Here is a 19153-nt window from a genome sequence, read left to right as displayed (position 1 = left end):
TGATTCCGGGAATGAGAGGGTTAACATATGAGGATCGCTGTCTGCTCTTGCACTGTATTCCTTGGAGTTTAGAAGAATGAGGGGGACCTCCTAGAAACATTTCAAATGTTGAAAGGCATGGACAGAGTGGATGTGGCAAAGTTGTTTCCCATGGTGGGGGAGTCTAGTACGAGAGGGCATGACTTAAGGATTGAAAGGTGCCCATTCAGAACAGAAATGCAAAGAAATTCTTTTAGTCAAAGGGTGGTGACTCTGTGAAATTTGTTGCCATAGGCGGCAGTGGAGGCCAAGCCATTAGGTGTATTTCAGGCAGAGTTTGATAGGTATCTGAGTAGCCAGGGCATCAAAGGTTATGGTGAGAAGCGGGGGGGGGGGGGGGGAGTGGGACTAAATGGGAGAATGGATCAGCTCATGGTAAAATAGCGGAGCGGACTCGATGGGCCTAATGGCCAACTTCTGCTCCTTTGTCTTATGGTCTTATGGTCTAACATCCACCTTGTCAACCTCAGTCGGGGGAGAAAGTTTGTATGAGATTGCCCGAGTGTCAGCCTGATAATGAACTTTGTAGAATGGACTCTCTGACATGAGGGGTACATGCAGTGTTTTTGTTTTCGTGAGATTTTAAAAACAGGTCACTGTGATGCCTCAGTGTCATTGGGTCTGCAATACCGGAAGCTGCGAAACCAATTCGGGCAACAAGGGGTTAACTGGCTAGTTGCAGTTTCATTTTAAAATGCTCGTTTTGCACTGCTGCCGGAGAGAGTGCACTTGCCGTATTGGTAGGTGGGCGCAGAGGGTTGGGCTGTCAGACTTTAGCAGAGTGTGATCGGCGCAGCATTCTGCGTAATCCTCACTCCTTTCATACACAAGAGCGGCCACTTCAGAACTGTGATAAGATGATCATTAAGGAGGGGAACTCTGCTGTTGTTTTTACATCCTGCTGATGTCAGAGGGTTGTTCCACACTGGGTGTAGGTGTGTCTTGCTTCCATTGAGCTGCCTTCCAATTCTGGGTACAGCAAGAAACAACACAGAAATCAGTTTACAGACTGACCTGTCATCTGTCTGCCTTTTTAAAATATATACTGTATTTCCACCACTTTGACATTTGGTGACGGGAGTTCCTTCACAGTCAAGGGCCGATTTTTCAGGGTAAGAACAAATGCAGTTCTCGGCGCGTGGCTTCCTCTTCCTAATAACTGGAGAACACAGGCACTGCCTAAACTGTTGGCGATCTGAGAGACTGAGTTGCAGTCTTAACTGTGCGAGTGAGCCACAGCACAACTCAGTGTAGGCCAAGGGCTGTGCTTCAATATCTTACCCACAAACTTTATTTCTCATTTTTAAGAGCAAGTCAAAGTACAACTCTTGCCCTTTTCAATATTGATGTTTGTCCAGTGTTTTTGAATTATTAATTTAGACCTATAGTTCTGTGCAAACTGTATTGTGACAAATATTAAATATTAACTTTTGAAGTTGAAGATTATCTTGCCATAGTGTCAGTCGCAGGATAGAGAGGTAGCTAGGGACTCTCGAGCGGTGACCAAGGATATTAATACGTTTTCTCGGGATATTGGCTTTCTTCGCCATGTTAAATGTTTGTTAATGAGCGATTTGTATTTGGTGTAATTAAGCACGGATTCTTGCTTTCCTGTTGCCCGTATTTTAGTGTGCTCAATCTCAGTAGAACGCACTCTGCAAACACGCATGCGTTCCGTGGATTGGGCCACAACGCTTTATAGTGGGCACGACTGACCCGCCGGTGTTCTCAGGAGGGGCTGCACTCGGCGCATGTGATGTGGTGACAGCGAGGAAGAAAGTGGTTTGCTTTCATTAATGGTACATATTGACGTGCGGCTCGCTAAACCTGCTCCACAACCAAAATGGTAACTGAGGTTTTCGGGGACCGGGGACTGCCGACTGCCTGAAATCAGCATATGACATTTACCCGGGGGGATCCCAAGGCTGATCCACAATCTTGAACAAAATTCAAAGAAAACTCTGAAAGACAGGCGTTCAGCAAAGATAATAAAACGAATCTATTCTTTAGATTATATTAAGCAGATAATTCACTGCAATCATTGGTTAATTATACCGGTGGTGGGGGGGGGGATGTGTTTATTGCCAATGATACACAGGAGATTAGAGTCCCGTGTTTACTCTCATTACTATTCTAACATCAGGTATAGAATTTATTTAGTTGAGAAACTTCAGGGAACTCCCATGCTGTTTGGGGATATTCTACAGATCATTAGCCAGTGGAAAGGACAAGAGGCAGAAGTTAGAGACTTTCAAGAACTATAGTGATGACATTGAGGGAATTTGTTGATCCTAACCTTGACTGTTCTAATGTCAACCAGCAAAGCAAGAATAGAATTTTTGTAATATTCACTTTGTGGGTAGAATTGAGGAACCACAAGTGTAAAAAGACACTGGTAGTGTTAAGTACAGGCCTCCTAATAGTAGTCAGGATGTTCAAAGTAAATTTATTGTCAGTGTGTGTGTGTGTGTGTATATATTAAGTATGTCACTATATACAACCTTGAGATTAATTTTCTTATGGGCATATGCAATAAATCCAATACCATAATAGAATCAATGAAAACCTGCTCTAATGGGGTAGACAACTAGAGTGCAAAAGATGACAAACTGTAAATACAAAAAGATAATAAATAAACGAGCAATAAATATCGAGAACATAAGATGAAGAGTCCCTGAAAATGACCCATAGGTTGTGGGAATAGTTCAGCAATCGGGCAAGTGAAGTCAGTGAAGTTATCCCTTATGGTTCAAGAGCCGGTGGTCGAGGGGTAAAAATTTGTTCCTGAGCCTGGTGGTGTGAGCTTTGAGGGTCCTGTACTGGCCTTCTGATGGCAGTAGCAAGAAGAAAACATGACTTTGGTGGTGGGGGTCCCTGAGGATGGATGCTGCTTTCCTGTGCCAATGCTTCACGTAGGGGTGCTCAGTAGAGGGGAGGCTTTATGTGACATGGACTGGGCCATGTACACTACTTGTAGGATTTTCCACTCAAGGGCAGTGGTGTTTTCATACCAGGCTGTGATGCAGCCAGTTAATATACTCTCCACCACAGTTAGTCAAAGTTATAAATGTCATGCTGAATCTTCACAAACTTCTAAGGAAGTAGAGGTGCTGCTGTGCTTTCTTCATAGTTGCACTTGTGTACTGGGCCCAGGACAGGTCCTATGAAATGATAACACTGAGGAATTTAAAATTGCTGGCCTGCTCCACCTCTGATCCCCCAATGAGGACTGGCTCATGGACCTCCAATTTCCTCCTCCTGTAGTCAATAATCAGCTCCTTGGCCTTACTAACATTGAGTGAGAGGTTGTTGTTGTGTATCACTCAGCCAGATTTTCAATATGCTGATTTGTCACCACTGTTGATTTGGCCTACAAATCAGCAAACTTAAATATGGCATTGGAGCTGAACTTAGCCTCACAGTGATAGGTGTAAAGTGAGTAGAGTAGGGGGCTAGATGCACAGACTTGTGATGCATCTGTGCTGATGGAGATTGTGGAGGAGATGTTGCCAATCTGAACTTAACTGGGGTCTGCAAGTGTGGAAATCGAGGAGCCAATTGTACAAGGAGGTATTGAGGCCAAGGTCTTGAAGCTTATTGATCAGTTTTGAGAGGATAATGGTATTGAATGCACCTGGAGATAGAATACACATGTGAAAAATGTAATCTTACACTGATTGTGGGGGACTTCAATATGCTATAATGGAGAAAAAGATTAAACCCAATGGTAAATGAGCCAATAATATAGTTCAAGTTTATTGTTACCCAGCCTAACAGGCCTTGTTCTTATTCTGCGGTACCTTCAATCTGATTGTAGAGATTGTGGGATGAATGGGAGGGTTCTGCGAATGCAGCACTCCTGGTGTATGTCCTGGATTGGTGGGGAGGGTTGGGGGGAGAGACCCTGATGATTCGCTCAGTAGTCCTGATAACCCTTTGCAGGGTCTTATGGTCAAATGCCTTGCAACTCCCATGCCAGACGGTGATACAGCTGGTCAGGACACTCCTGATGGCGCTCCAGTAGAATGTGGTTAGAATAGGGGCAGGAAGTCTTGATTGCCTCAATGTCCTCAGGAAGTGGAGGCGTTGCTGTGCTTTCTTGACTAAAGAAGTGGTGCTGTGGGACCAGGTGAGATCATACATGATGTATACTCAAAGAAACAGTGCTTCTGACTCTCTCCACAGTGGATCCATGGCTATGTAGCATCCACGCTAGGACCACCAGATTCAAAAACAGCTATTTTCCCCAAACAATAAGGCTGATTAACACCTCCACCCACTAACCCACCCCACCGCAATGCCTACCACCACATACTTTATCATTTTATCATAGTGTTCACACACTACCTTATGTATTTATATTATTGTGTTTTTTTATATGCTGCATCAGATTCCAAGTTACAATTATTTTATTCTCCTCCACATTTCTGTACTGGAAATTACATTAAACATCTTGAAACTTGAATTGATGTGCACTAGAGTGGCCAGCCTGCATCTTCCTGAAGTCCACAATCATCCAGTGTCCTTGCTGTGGCCTCCTGTATATCAGTGAGCCCCAACACAGATTGGGATACCGCTTCGCAGAACACCTACACTCCGTCCGCCAGAAAAAGCAGGATCTCCCAGTGGCCACCCATTTCAATTTCACTTCCCATTCCCATTCTGCTATGTCAGTCCATGGCCTCTACTGTCTTGATGAGGCCACACTCAGGTTGGAGGAGCAACACCTTGTATTCCATTTGAGTGGCCTCCAACCTGATGGCGTGAACGTCAATTTCTCAAACTTCCAGTAATGACCCCCCCACTTCACCATTCCCCATTCCCATTTCCCTTTCTCACCCTTATTTCCTTACCTGCCACCTTGCCTTTCTTCCACTGCCTTCTGTCCTCTCCCATCAGATTCCCACTTCTCTAGCTCTGTATCTCTTTCACCAGTCAACTTCCCAGCTCCTTACCTCACCCCTCCCTCCCCTCTCGGTTATGCCTCTCACCTTGTGGTTCATTGTCCCCTCCCTCCATTTTCTTTCTCTGATCCTCATCTTTTTTTCCAGTCCTGGTGAAGGGTCTCGGCCCGAAATGTCGACTGTATTCTTTTCCATTGAAATAAGAGCCTAGCCTGTTGAGTTCCTCCAGCATTCTGCGTGTGTTGCTTGGATTTCCAACAACTGCAGATTTTCTCTTGTTTGCGATTGGACTACTACACTGCGAAATCTTTTTAGTCTTGTCCACACTGAGACTCAAGTTGTTGTGTTCACCCCAGTCCACAGAAGTAATGTAACAATAAGAACGCTCTAAAGAGATGTTTCAGATACATCTCGGGCCCTCGCAGGTCGCAGGGCAGTGTGGTGGCATAGTGGTTAGTACATCGCTTTACAGTGCCAGCTGTAAGATCGGGGTTCAATTCCAGCCACTGTCTGGAAGCCATTTATTAATACTCCGTCAGTGTGTGGATTTCCTGTGGGAGCTTCTGTTTCCTCCCACATTCCAAAGAAACATGCAGTTAGGTTAAGTGAGTTGCGCGCATGCTATGTCAGCGCTGGAAGTGTGGCTACACTTGCAGACTGCCCAGCACAATCCTCGCTGATTTGATTTGGCATGAGTGACGCATTTCACTGTATGTTCCGATATACATGTGACAAATAAAGCTCATCTTTGCTCTTTGAAATGTTTACAGGCTCGGTCAGTGAACCAAAGCCGAAACTCCTGCTACAGGAGCTGGAGAAATGATAAAAATCAAAAGAAAGGCTGAATAAATTGGGGAATAATTCAAGTGAGAACTGGGCTTAGTATTTTAATCTATAAGAGAAGTGAACAGGAAAATAAGATGGGCAAGGACCAAACATGAGAATAGAATGTTCGGCAACATAAAGGGGAACCCAAACACTTTAACAGGCATGTAATAGTAAGCAATCAGTTTAGGTAAGGAACACACATCAAAGTTGCTGGTGAACGCAGCAGGCCAGGCAGCATCTCGAGGAAGAGGTACAGTCGACGTTTCAGGCCCGAAGAAGTTTAGGTAAGGGCTGGCAACATGAGGGCAATTAATGCTCATGAAGCAATGCTAGAAGAGTACTTTGATTCACCCTTTACCAAAGGAGAGGGTGGTATAAAACCTCAACAGGACAGAGACTCAAGGGCCTGTGTTATGAAGGGAAGGTCAGCTGGCTCGGACTTTATTCCTTGAAATGTGGGAGATTGAGAGGTGACCTTAAAGAGATGAATAAAGACATGAGTGGTTAGATAGGGTGAATGCACAGTCTTTTCCCCAGGGTTGGGGAGTCTAAAACTAGAGGGCGTAGGTTTAAGGAGAGAGGTGAAAGATTTAAAAGGAACCCACGGGGCAACTTTTTCGCCCAGTGAGTGGTCAGTAATGGTATGAGCTACCTGAAGAAGTGGTTGAGGCAGGTATGTTAACAACATTTAAAAGTTACTTGGACAGGTACATGGATGTAGGCCAAATGTGTACAAATGGGCCTTGCACAGATGGGCAATAGGTCGGCATGGGCTAGTTGTGACAGAGGGGCAATTTCTGTGCTGAACTCTATGACTCTATCTCCCACTGTTCCCAGCATGCATTGTATAACCGGAATAGTGATTGCTGGTTGACATTTCTGTCTCTGAGTTGGGTCGCGGGTTCAAGTCCCACTCCAGACGCTTGAGTGCCAAGCCTAGACTGGTCCGCTGATGTGGTGCTGCTCTGTCAGGGATGCTGTGTGCATGAGATTCTCACAGCCCTCTCGGGCATCTAAACGTGAAGTAGACCTCCTTTAACTCCTGGCCACTACTTATCTCCGTGAACAGGACTGAAGAGGAGTGGCAAAAATGGTACAGCAGGTAGAGCTGCCGCTTAGATGGGACCCAAAGAGTTAAAGATATGAGACTATTTGGCCCGTTTGAGTCATTGATTAACACAGCACAGAAACAGGTCCTTCAGCCCTCGAGTCTCAGTCTTGGAATCCCATCTAAGCAACTAAATCCGTTGCTTAGATGGGATTCCAATCTAAGGAGTGGTCTGTTTGTTGATTTTTTTTTTCTCTATGAAGTGCTGTTGACAGGAGAGGGTTGTTGACTTTCACTGATTATTTTGATCCCATTCCCAGCAATTCAAGCAAGTTACTGGAAGACAAATATAGCTGCAGATGCCAGAATCTAAAAGCAATCCTGAAATCCTGGAAGAACTCAGTCAGTCCCAGATGCATCTGTGGGAAGAGAAGCCAGTTAACATTTTGGGACAGCTATACTTTTGGCCTGGTTCTGAGGAAAGGCTGATGAGCCAAAGTGTTAACTGGCTTCTCTTCCCCACAGGCGCTACTGTGTTCTTCCAACATTTTCTTTTTTTGTTTCAAGCAAATCAATGAATGAGGCAGGAGTCTGGCAAGACATTGTTAACTGGAGCACCAGAAATGGTATTACAGCCAGTTCTAATATAGTATTCGCAAAGCAACTTGATTACAGAGATTACTCGTTTGCTGTTTGTTCTTACCATGTAGTCTCAGTGTTTTTACTGGATGAGTTTTACTGTCCTGTGTTTTGTTACACAGATGGAATGAAAAATGACAAAGGAATGACTTTAGTACTTGATTGATTTATTTTTATTTGCTTAATACAGCGGAGAGAAGGTCCTTCCAGCAACCGCCCCCCACCCCGACAAACCTGATTAACTCTAACCTAATCACAATACAATTTACTATGAGCAACCAACCTACCCTGTACATTGTTGGACTTGGGGAAGACCTGGAGAAAACCCACACATTCCATGGACAGGATATACAGCAACTCCTTACAGAAAGGTGCCAGATTGAAGTCCAAACTCTGGATCGCCCGGAGCTGTAATAGTGTTGCGGCTAACCACTATGCTATGTGGTTTAGGCCTGGTCTGTCTGTTTTACTAACATTAGGTGTCAGAGCCAATTGATCACAGGGAGCCCGCAGCCTTAGATTGTGTCAGGTAAGCTAGGACAAAGGGAAAGAGGAACTGAAGTTGGCCATCAGTCCTTTGAGCCTGCTGTTTTATCCCATTCAACCTCTGCTCTGGGCCTTGGTTCATGTTCATTACTGAGCTGGCCAGCCCCTGCCAGAGTGGCAGAGCTTGTTAAGAACCGACATCCATCTCGAGCAGCCTGGGAGCTGGTGATTGGGTCTTTCTTTTTGTGAGCTGCCTCCCACAGATGAATAGCTTGTAGCCATTTACCCTATATCTGTGGGAGGCACACGTGTCTTCTTGCCACGCATGGAATGCCCATGCCCAGTGGATGAAGCAGAGGAATGGAAGGAGGTGGATTCCTTTGACTGAGAGTCTGCACTGAGAACAGAGCCTGCCAGAGCCTTTCGGTTGGGAGGGACGTGGCGGACAGGAGCCCCTTTTCATCCTAGTGCAAGCAGATTTGACTAAAGTACAAAGTTCCAGCTGATACAGGTGAAGGTGAGCTGCCAACGTGCACCACAAGTCACTTGTCCTACATTCACATTTACAAAGAAGAGAGAATCTTACAACCACATCCGTGCACCTGCTCCTATAAATACAGCTTAAGTAATATTTCATTTGGAGCCATAGGCATTCACTGCTCGTAAGAGGCCACTTGGTCTGTGCTGTCACCTTCAATCAGTTGCTCTCTCCCTGCAGCCCAATATTTATCCAATGTTTAACATGTAGAATGGCCTCTGCTTCAGTTACACTCTGTTAAAGCATTGTGAGCTTCAACTCAAAGGCATTTGAACACTGCCCTCTCCCTACACTGGAGGATAATTTCCCCTTTTTAGTTGACTTGCCAACCAGAGGGAGTTGGCCCTATTCATTTCACCAAGAATAAAGCCAGCCCTTTAAAACATCTCTGTAGGCCCCTGCTCCAAAAGAAACAATTCTTGTATCTGAACTCTTGTCACATAACTCTGGTTGTACGTGGCTGGTAATGTGCTGGGGAATCTTTATTGCTTTAATAAGCTTTCTGTACTGCAATGCACAGCTATGTCGCACCAGCCAATCCACACCTGGCCTGGAGTGATACAACCCCTCGTGCGCCCCGTCTCAGCAGTAAGCTGTCAGCATCTCCTGCAGCCTCTTCCTGCTGTGCACAAATGCTGCTACATCCTCAGAGAGCCACCGACTCAGTGGTAGGAGGTGGGTGTGGGCACCAATGCTGAGGTGGTGGAGTGTGAAAGCCATCCTGGATAAGATTCAGAATCAGGTTTAATATCATTGACATATGTCGTGAAATTTGCAGTAGCAGTACAGAGCAATACATAAAATCTATAAATTGCAATAAGAAATAAATTTATTTTCTAATTAAATAAGTTTAATTAAGGCTATATAGGACCCTGGTCAGACCCCACTTGGAGTACTGTGCTCAGTTCTGGTCGCCTCACTGCAGGAAGGATGTGGAAACCATAGAAAGGGTGCAGAGGAGATTTACAAGGATGTTGCCTGGATTGGGGAGCATGCCTTATGAGAATAGGCTGAGTGAATTTGCTCTTTTCTCCTTGGAGCGACGGAGGATGAGAGGTGACCTGATAGAGGTGTATAAGATGATGAGAGGCATTGATCGTGTGGATAGTCAGAGGCTTTTTCCCAGGGCTGAAATGGCCAGCACAAGAGGGCACAGTTTTAAGGTGCTTGGAAGCAGGTACAGAGGAGATGTCAGGGGTAAGTTTTTTACGCAGAGAGTGGTGAGTGCGTGGAATGGACTGCCGGCAACGGTGGTGGAGGCGGAAATGATAGGGATTTTTAAGAGACTCCTGGATGGCTACATGGAGCTTAGTAAAATAGAGGGCTGTGGGTAAAGCCTAGGTAGTTCTAAGGTAGGGACATGTTCGGCACAGCTTTGTGGGCCAAAGGGCCTGTATTGTGCTGCATGTTTTTCTATGTTTAGCAAAAATAGTGAGGTAGTGTTCATTGTCCATTCAGAAACCTGATGGTGGAAGGGAAGAAGCTGTTCCTAAAATGTTGAGTGTGTGTCCTCTGGCTCCTTACCACCTCCCTGATGGTACCAATGAGAAGAGTATGTGGTGATGGGAATCCTTAATGATGGTGCCTTATTGAGGCATTGCTTTTTAAAGATACTGGGGAGCTAGTGCCCGTGATGCAGCTGGCTGAATCGGCAACCCTCCACAGCTTTTTCCAATCCTGTGCAGTGGCCTCTCCATACCAGACAGTGATGCAGCAAGTTAGAATGCTCTCCATGGTACATGTGCAGAAATTTGTGACCGTTTTTGGTGACATACCAAACCTCCACAAACTCCTATCATGCCTTCTTTATAATCACATCAATATGTTGGGCCCTGGATAGAAATTCGAGGATGTTGACACCCAGGAACTTGAAATTGCTCACCCTTTCCACATCCCCTTCCTGAAGTGCACAGTCAGTTCCTTGATATTACTGATGTTGAGTGCAAGTTTGTCGTTGCGACACCACTCAGCCAGCTGATCTATCTCACTCCTGTACACCTCCACACCATTGTCTGAGATTCTGTCAACAAGAGTTGCTTTATCAGCAAATTTATTGATGGCATTCACATGAAAGTTCATCTTTTGGGCTCCTTTTACTTCCTCAGGATGGCCAAAGTCAATGACACGAGAGACTGCAGTGCTGGAAATCTGCCTGTCCCAACTATCACACCGTATCTTCTCACATTATTTAAAAACGCACACAACAGGAATTCTGCAGATGCTGGAAATTCAAGCAACACACATCAAAGTTGCTGGTGAACGCAGCAGGCCAGGCAGCATCTCTAGGAAGAGGTACAGTCGACGTTTCAGGCCGAGACCCTTCATCAGGACTAACTGAAGGAAGAGTGAGTAAGGGATTTGAAAGGGGGAGGGGGAGATCCAAAATGATAGGAGAAGACAGGAGGGGGAGGGATGGAGCCAAGAGCTGGACAGGTGATTGGCAAAAGGGATATGAGAGGATCATGGGACAGGAGGCCCAGGGAGAAGGAAAAGGGGAGCGGAGAAGCCCAGAGGATGGGCAAGGGGTATAGTCAGAGGGAGAAAAAGGAGAGTGAGAGAAAGAATGTGTGTATAAAAATAAATAACGGATGGGGTATGAGGGGGAGGTAGGGCATTAGCAGAAGTTAGAGAAGTCAATGTTCATGCCATCAGGTTGGAGGCTACCCAGACGGACTAACTCTTCCTTCAGTTAGTCCTGACGAAGGGTCTCGGCCTGAAACATCGACTGTACCTCTTCCTACAGATGCTGCCTGGCCTGCTGCGTTCACCAGCAACTTTGATGTGTGTTGCTTCTCACATTATTCCCTTTTCTGCCCCTCCCCTGCCCTCCTGCCTTCCCCTCTCACCTGGCTTGCACCACTTTTTGTAGGCTTTTCTATTCCTGGGCATTGGTGTTTGCATATCAGGCTGTGATGCAACCAGTCAAGATACTCTCCACTGTGCATCTATTGAAGTTTGTCAAAGTTTTCGGTGAATCTGTGCAAACTTCAAAGGAAGTAGTGGCACTGCCATGAACATCAGCTCCTCCAATGCTTCATGTTTAAAGCTCCCTTCCCTATGTGCACTTCATGCTGTTGCCCCATCCTTATCTGTGCACAGTCCTTGAACCCCGCCACTGTGATCTTTACCCCACTCTTACACTGCCTTGGGCTGTTAATCCAACCTGCCCTTCATGCATCATGATCTGGCCCGTATTCTGGAATTACAGTGTCAACTGGCTGGGCAGGAGACCCCAGACGTGACTTGAACCCTCAGCATCACGAGTTCAAGCACTCTTTTCATTTTCTGAGCTCACAGCATGAAATACGATATTGGACTGAGTGGTTAAAGAGGGGTGTATAACCTAGCCCGAAGCCTGGACAAAAATTATAGGACAGAATAAATTGTTCTTTAAAGGGAAGGCTAAATATGTAATTTAAATTTAAGAGACTTTAATTATTTTCCGGGAATGCTGTGAGACTCTCAAAATCTCTGGACAGAATACCTCATCAAAAGTCACACAAGTCACCAAAGTAAAGACGAGAGAGGTTATTCCTAACGTGTAGGTTGTGTTTCTTCAGAAGTAACTGGCCATAATTATAGTAGCTCTGAACTCATTAGAGACTCCTCAGGCATTCGGGTGGCCTTTATGTTATTTATTTTGGAATCATCTAGAAAAGTCTCAGCAGAGAAGGTTATTCCAGTGGAGCCTTTCTCCTGAGAAAATGCATGGAGCAGTCTTGTTAAAACCAAGACCATTTTTATCAGAGACAAACAGTAGATATGGCAATGCCCATTAGGTTATGGCATTGCTTGAGCAGGAAACTGAGGATGTCTGCATCACCTGTGTTATGACAGGTGCCAATAAATGTCAGACTGACCAATGCCTAATCTCAAACAAGAAAAAATCTGCAGATGCTGGAAATGCAAGTAACACACACAAAATGCCAGCGTTAACTCAACAGGGCAGGCAGCGTTTATGGAAAAGAGTTAACAGTTGACGTTTTGGGCCTGCCGAAGTGTCTCGGCCAGAAACGTCAACTCTTTCTATCTTTAGATCTTTCTGTCTCTGTCTCTGGAGGCAGCTTATCCACTGATGTCTACTATAAGCCTACTGACTCTCACAGCTATCTGGACTATTCCTCTTCTCACCCTGTCTCTTGCAAAAACGCCATCCTCTTCTCGCAATTCCTCCGTCTCCGCCGCATCTGCTCTCAGGATGAGGCTTTTCATTCTAGGATGAGGGAGATGTCTTTTTTTAAAGAAAGGGGCTTCCCTTCCTCCACTATCAACTCTGCTCTTAAACGCATCTCCCCCATTTCGCGTACATCTGCTCTCACTCCATCCTCCCGCCACCCCACTAGGAATAGGGTTCCCCTGGTCCTCACCTACCACCCCACCAGCCTCTGGGTCCAACATATTATTCTCCGTAACTTCCGCCACCTCCAACGGGATCCCACCACTAAGCACATCTTTCCCTCCTCCTCCCCCCCCCCCCCTCTGCATTCCGCAGGGATCGCTCCCTACACAACTCCCTTGTCCATTCGTCCCCCCCATCCCTCCCCACTGATCTCCCTCCTGGCACTTATCCGTGTAAGCGGAACAAGTGCTACACATGCCCTTACACTTCCTCCCTTACCACCATTCAGGGCCCCAAACAGTCCTTCCAGGTGAGGCAACACTTCACCTGTGAGTCGACTGGGGTGATATACTGCATCCGGTGCTCCCGATGTGGCCTTTTATATATTGGCGAGACCCGACGCAGACTGGGAGACCGCTTTGCTGAACATCTATGCTCTGTCCGCCAGAGAAAGCAGGATCTCCCAGTGGCCACACATTTTAATTCCACATCCCATTCCCATTCTGACATGTCCATCCACGGCCTCCTCTACTGTAAAGATGAAGCCACACTCAGGTTGGAGGAACAACACCTTATATTCCGTCTGGGTAGCCTCCAACCTGATGGCATGAACATCGACTTCTCTAACTTCCGCTAGGCCCCACCTCCCCCTCGTACCCCATCTGTTACTTATTTTTATGCACACATTCTTTCTCTCACTCTCCTTTTTCTCCCTCTGTCCCTCTGAATATACCTCTTGCCCATCCTCTGGGTCCCCCCCCCCTTGTCTTTCTTCCCGGACCTTCTGTCCCATGATCCTCTCGTATCCCCTTTTGCCAATCATCTGTCCAGCTCTTGGCTCCATTCCTCCCCCTCCTGTCTTCTCCTATCATTTTGGATCTCCCCCTCCCCCTCCAACTTTCAAATCCCTTACTAACTCTTCCTTCAGTTAGTCCTGACGAAGGGTCTCGGCCTGAAACGTCGACTGCACCTCTTCCTAGAGATGCTGCCTGGCCTGCTGCGTTCACCAGCAACTTTGATATGTGTTGCTTGAATTTCCAGCATCTGCAGAATTCCTGTTGTTGAACGTTGACTCTTTACTCTTTTCCATAGGTTCTGCCTGGTCTGCAGAGTTCACTGCCTAATTTGTTCCGTTATTTCCACCAGTCTGACCTCGCGACAATGGTGGTAACAGAAACATTCTTGCAAGAGAATCAGTGTTGCAGCTGTATAAGCCTCTGGTTAGGCCTCACTTGGAGAATTGTGTGCAATTATGGTCAGCTTGTAACAGGAAGGATATGGAGGCTTTAGAGGGTACAGAAGAGTCTCACCAGGATGAGAGGGTATGAGCTATAAGGAGAGGTTGGACACACTGGAGCTGTTTTCTCTGCAGAGGCTGAGGGGAAAACAAATGGAAGTTTATAAAAATTATGAGAGGCATACATGGAAAGCTGGTATCTTTATTTCCCAGGGTCAAAAAATCTAATACTAGAGAGTATGCATTTAAAATGAGAAGAGGAAAGTTCAAAAACGATGTGGGGTGAGAGGGTGGTGGGTGCCCTGGAATGCGCTGGAGATGGGATAGTGGTGTTTAGCCAGTTTTTAGATAAGACACATGATTATGTATGGATTGGATGGATATGGATCATGTACAGGTAAAGGAGTTTAATTCAGCATCATGTTAAGCACAGACAGAGTGGACTGAACAGCCTGTTCCAGTGCCTACTGTTCCACAAATGTCTTGAGGACCAAACATCAATACATGCTCTCAGGAAGCACCTCACCAACAAGCTGATAACCCTCAACTAATAGAAGTCATAGTGACAAATCAAGAAAAAACTGCAGATACTGGAAAGCTGAAATACAACCAAAAAAAGCTGGAAAAACTCGGCAGGTCAGGCAGCTTCTGTGGATGGAACGAGTTAACATTTCAGATCAACGGCCCTGCTTCAGAAGTGAGAAAGGGAGGAAGCAACTTAATTAAAGAGGCAGAGATACTGGGAGAGGGCAATAGGTGGAGCAAGGAATTTCTCTTATAAGGTGAAATGATATGGCTGTGAAGGGTTAGTTAAGGTCCATTTCTGTGGAATGTGTTGCTGGTGTAGTGAAGTTTGGGGGATGTCGTACAGGCTAGTCTACTGGGATATGTTGAGAAGGCCACAATATACAAATGATAGGAATGGAAGTGCAAGTGGACATTCCTAATACAAACAGGATGAAAGAGGGAGTTCTCTGAAGTTGTGGAATTCAATATTTACTCTTGCAGACTGTAATGTACCCAGACAGGAGATGAGATATTGTTCCTTGGGCTTGTGTTGGGCTTATTGTAACACTCCAGGAGGCTACAGACAGAGAGGTGGGAGAGGGATGGGGAATTAGAGTGATAAGAACCAGAACCCGGGGTCACTCCACCAACTCCAACAGTGTTGTATCTAAAGTCCGAAGTACACAGGGAATAGCGGTTCCCTGTAGATCTTGGACTTTAGATACCAACACTGAGTCATGTCATCTGCAGAATTTCTCTGATGACTCATCAGTAGTTGGGTGTATAAAGGGAGGATGGGACGATGAATACAAGGCCCTGGTGGAGGACTTTGTCAAATGGTACAAGCTGAATCATCTGCAGCTCAACATCAGTAAGACAAAGGAGACTCAGCCTGCACTGCTCCCTGTCACTATTGATGGTGAGGGTGTGGATGTGGTGAGGACCTACAAGTACCTGGAGGTGCACATGGATGATAAGACTTGAGTGAAGCACCAACACGGAGGCTGTATACAAGAAGGGTCAGAGTCACTGCTACTTCCTGAGGAGACTGAGGTCCTTTGGAGTATGTACATCTCTCCTTCACATGTTCTACCAGTCTGTTGTCGCCAGTACAATCTTACATGCAGTGGTGTGTCGGGGCAATAGCATCAACACGGTAATGCCAATGGGCTCAATAAACTGATTAGAAAGGCTGGCTCTGTTATAGGAGTCAAACTGGACACACTGGAGGCTGTGGCAGAACAAAGGGCCCTACGGAAAATCCTGGCAATTCTGGGCAATGTTTCTCATCCCCTGCATGCCACCTTGGCTTTCAGTAATAGACCAAGACAACTGCGCTGCTCCAAAGGGCACTGTATGAGGTCATTCTTACCCTCGGCCATTCGGCTCTATAATGAGTCAACCTATAGCCGGGAAAGTGATAATCCCCTCCTGTTAGACTGCTTAAGGTAACTTATTTTTTATTGTTTCTTACTTCTCTTCTAACATTTGTATATTTGCATATCTGTGCACTTGTAATGCTACTATGACACTGTAATTTCCTTTGGGATCAATAAAGTATCTGTCTGTCTATCTATCCCACTACCAGACACATACAGCACTCCCCTTTCAACATTTCAAAGGGATTTGTTCCCTAATGACTCCGTGGTCCACTCTTCCATCTCCACCCACTGTTCAACTCCGTTTGCAACGGGAGGAGGAGCAACTCCTGTTCTGTCCCCTCTTCCCTTCCCTTCCCTTCCCCACTTCCAGATGCCCAAACAGTCTCTCCAGTGTGGCAGCGATTCACTTGCCCTTCGTCCAGTCCAGTGCCCTGCATTCAGTGTTGATAATGTGGCCACCCCTATACTGGAGAAACATTTGAAGATTGGGTGATAGTATTGCAGAGCCCCTTGGCTCAGTCAACGGGAGTGGTTCTGAGCTTCCTGTTAATTCACCAGCACATGAGTTGGATGTAGGGCTTTGACTAAGCACTTGTCGCCCAAACTTGACTTGACATCAATCATCCCAGCCTTAGAACATCACTGCAAGATGGTGTCCTGGGCCCAAAATGTGCAAATAAAAATAATAATAAGTCAGTCAATAAAAAATACTGAGAACATGAGTTGTAGAGTCCTTGAAAGTGAGTCTGTAGGTTGTGGAATCAGTTCAATGTTGAGGTGAGTGAAGTTATCCACACTGGTTCAGGAGCCTGATGGTTGAAGGGTAATAACCTCCTCAGCAAATGGAGCAGCCTGTGCCGGCTTGCAGCAAAACCTGGACAACATTCAGTGAAGGGCTGATAAGTGATAAATAGCATTCCAACTACAGAAGCACCAGGCAGTGGCTATCTCCACCACGAGAGAGTGTAACCACCCACCCTTGACATTCAATGACATTATATTCATAAGTCCTCCACCATCAAAATCTCAGTGTCACCATTGACCAGAAACATAGTGGAACTAGTCGCATAAACACCATGGTTACAAGAGCAGGTCAAATGTCGCGTATTCAGTGGTGAGTGACTCATCTCCTGACAGCCCAAGGCCTTTCCACATTGTGAGTGTGATGAAACACACTCTACATGTTTGGGAGTGTGCAACTCCAACGACTCTCAGAAAGCTCCACACCACCCAAGACAAAGCAGCACCGTTGTCTGGTTCCCAACCCACCTCACTAAACACTCCCTCCCTCTGTAACTGATGCCCAGAGACTTCAGTGTGTACCATCTCCAAAACACACTGCAGTTGCTCAGCCAGGATGCTCCGACAGCACCTTCCAAAACTGTGACCTCTACTTCCACCAAGGACAAGAGTGGCAGGGGAATGCCACCACCTGCAGGTTCCCCTCCGAGTTGTACACCACCCTAACTTAGAAACACATCTCCATTCCTGCATCATCACTGGATCTGAACCTTGGAGCCCTCTCCCCAGCAGCGCTGTGGGAGCGCCTTCGCCAGAAAGACTGGAGTATTTCACTCCCCACCTTCTCACAATAAATGCTGGCCTTGGCAAGATTTTGTAGCCCCTGTAAACCAGCAAGAACGATTGAGCTTTGGCAAACTTCATTCTGCAACATTTTAAGTTTCCAGGCCAGAGAAAGAAATGAAGCAGGAGGATTGATCATGAGGATGTTGGTAGAATGATAGAATTGCGGACAGGTAGCGGATGGGCTGGTGGCATGAAAGTAATGCACCAAACAATGCAGGTGCAGGAAATGCAGTGAGTTTGCTGAGGTGACCTGGTGAGGTTGTGTATGAGTATTGTTGTTACCTCGAATCCATAGTCTCGTACACACTTCCTCTGATGTAAATGTCACTGTAAAAGTGACAGCTGTGTGTGGTTAGTTAAAAGGTCTGAACAATAAGCAGCGCATTCTTGGTTGTGAAATTTTTACCATCTTATTGCTGTCATTGCCTCATAGATTGAGACATCAACAGGCTCACTCTCTACTCAGCCACACCAGAGACTGCGACATACAAAACACAAGAGGACTTGAAATGTCGACTGTCCCATCTCCCTCCACAGAAAGCGCCTGACCCACTGAGTTCCTCCAGTATTTTATGTGTTGCTTCTGTCTCTTCCCAGTTCACAGCTGCATCAGAACAAAAGTTCAAAACAGGAAACTGGGATCATTCGCAATCGTTTTTTTAGGAAATCCCAGCGTGCTTGTGCCAGGCATTGTTTTGGTCAGGTTCCTAGAGTAAACGTATGCCAGAGGTACATGGATCAGGAGGGCACTGCACCAGGCTGTGTGCATTGAAGCCATTCTGGAATGAGGTGCACCAATCAATTCCCTGCAGCTGAGTAAGAGTGCTTCCTGCAGTACAGTCTCAAAGGATCATTTTTTTACAGGATCAAAACTCAAAATTGAGCAAAAGTTTATTGTCATATGCACAAGTCCATATATAAACAGGTACAATGAAACACTTGCGGCAGTATTGCAGGCACATAGTGTCAGGTACACAATGTTCACAAGCAAAACAGAAATTAAGCATAATTATCACATAATTGTTGTGAGAAAGAACACAATAGGTACAAAAAAGTCTATTGTAGTGCAAACTGGTCATCATGTTGCTGTACTGAGGTTGTGATTACGGTTGTGCCAATTGGTTCAGGAGCTGAACGGTTGAAGGGAAGTAGCTGTTCTTCAACCTGGTGGTGCGAGACCTCTGGCTTCTGTATCTAATGCCTGCTGGTAGCTGCAAGAAGAACATGGCCTGGAAGGTGGAGATCTTTGATAGATGTTGCCTTTTTGGGGCACCTTTTCCTGTAGATGCTACTTGTGGTGGGAAGGAGTGTGCCCATGATATATTGAGCTGAGTCCACTGCTGTCTACAGCTTCTTATGTTCCTGCACATTCAAATTACCATACCAGACCATGATGCAACCAGTCAGGATACTTTCATTTATAGAAGCTTGTTAGAGTGTTCAGCTTGTCACTGAACCTCCTTAACCTTTTGGGAAAGTAAAGACGCTGGTGTGCCTTCTTTGTGATTGTGCCTATGTGCTGGGCCCAGGACAGGTCATCTGATATGTTAACGCCCAGGAATTTAAAGCTGCTGGTGCAATGTTACAAGGACTTGGCACTTTCCAGAGTCATTCCAAGT

The 19153-nt window shown here is 45.9% G+C and overlaps 1 protein-coding gene across 4 annotated transcripts in view; it reads left to right on the top strand.

The window, feature by feature from the left end:
• Positions 1 to 824: 824 nt before the first annotated feature.
• The window catches only part of LOC140191922 (diacylglycerol kinase beta-like), a 159008-nt gene continuing 140679 nt past the window's right edge, over positions 825 to 19153 (top strand). For all 4 annotated transcript variants that reach the window (XM_072249796.1, XM_072249795.1, XM_072249791.1 and 1 more), the window contains exon 1: positions 825 to 1151. The gene's annotated coding sequence lies outside the window, so the exon portion shown is untranslated. The remainder of the gene's footprint in view (positions 1152 to 19153) is intronic.

Source organism: Mobula birostris, chromosome X (assembly GCF_030028105.1).
Source record: "Mobula birostris isolate sMobBir1 chromosome X, sMobBir1.hap1, whole genome shotgun sequence".
Taxonomy (NCBI): domain Eukaryota; kingdom Metazoa; phylum Chordata; class Chondrichthyes; order Myliobatiformes; family Myliobatidae; genus Mobula; species Mobula birostris.
The sequence above is the reverse complement of the archived record's forward strand: the minus strand, read 5'-3'. Positions and strand labels throughout refer to the sequence as shown.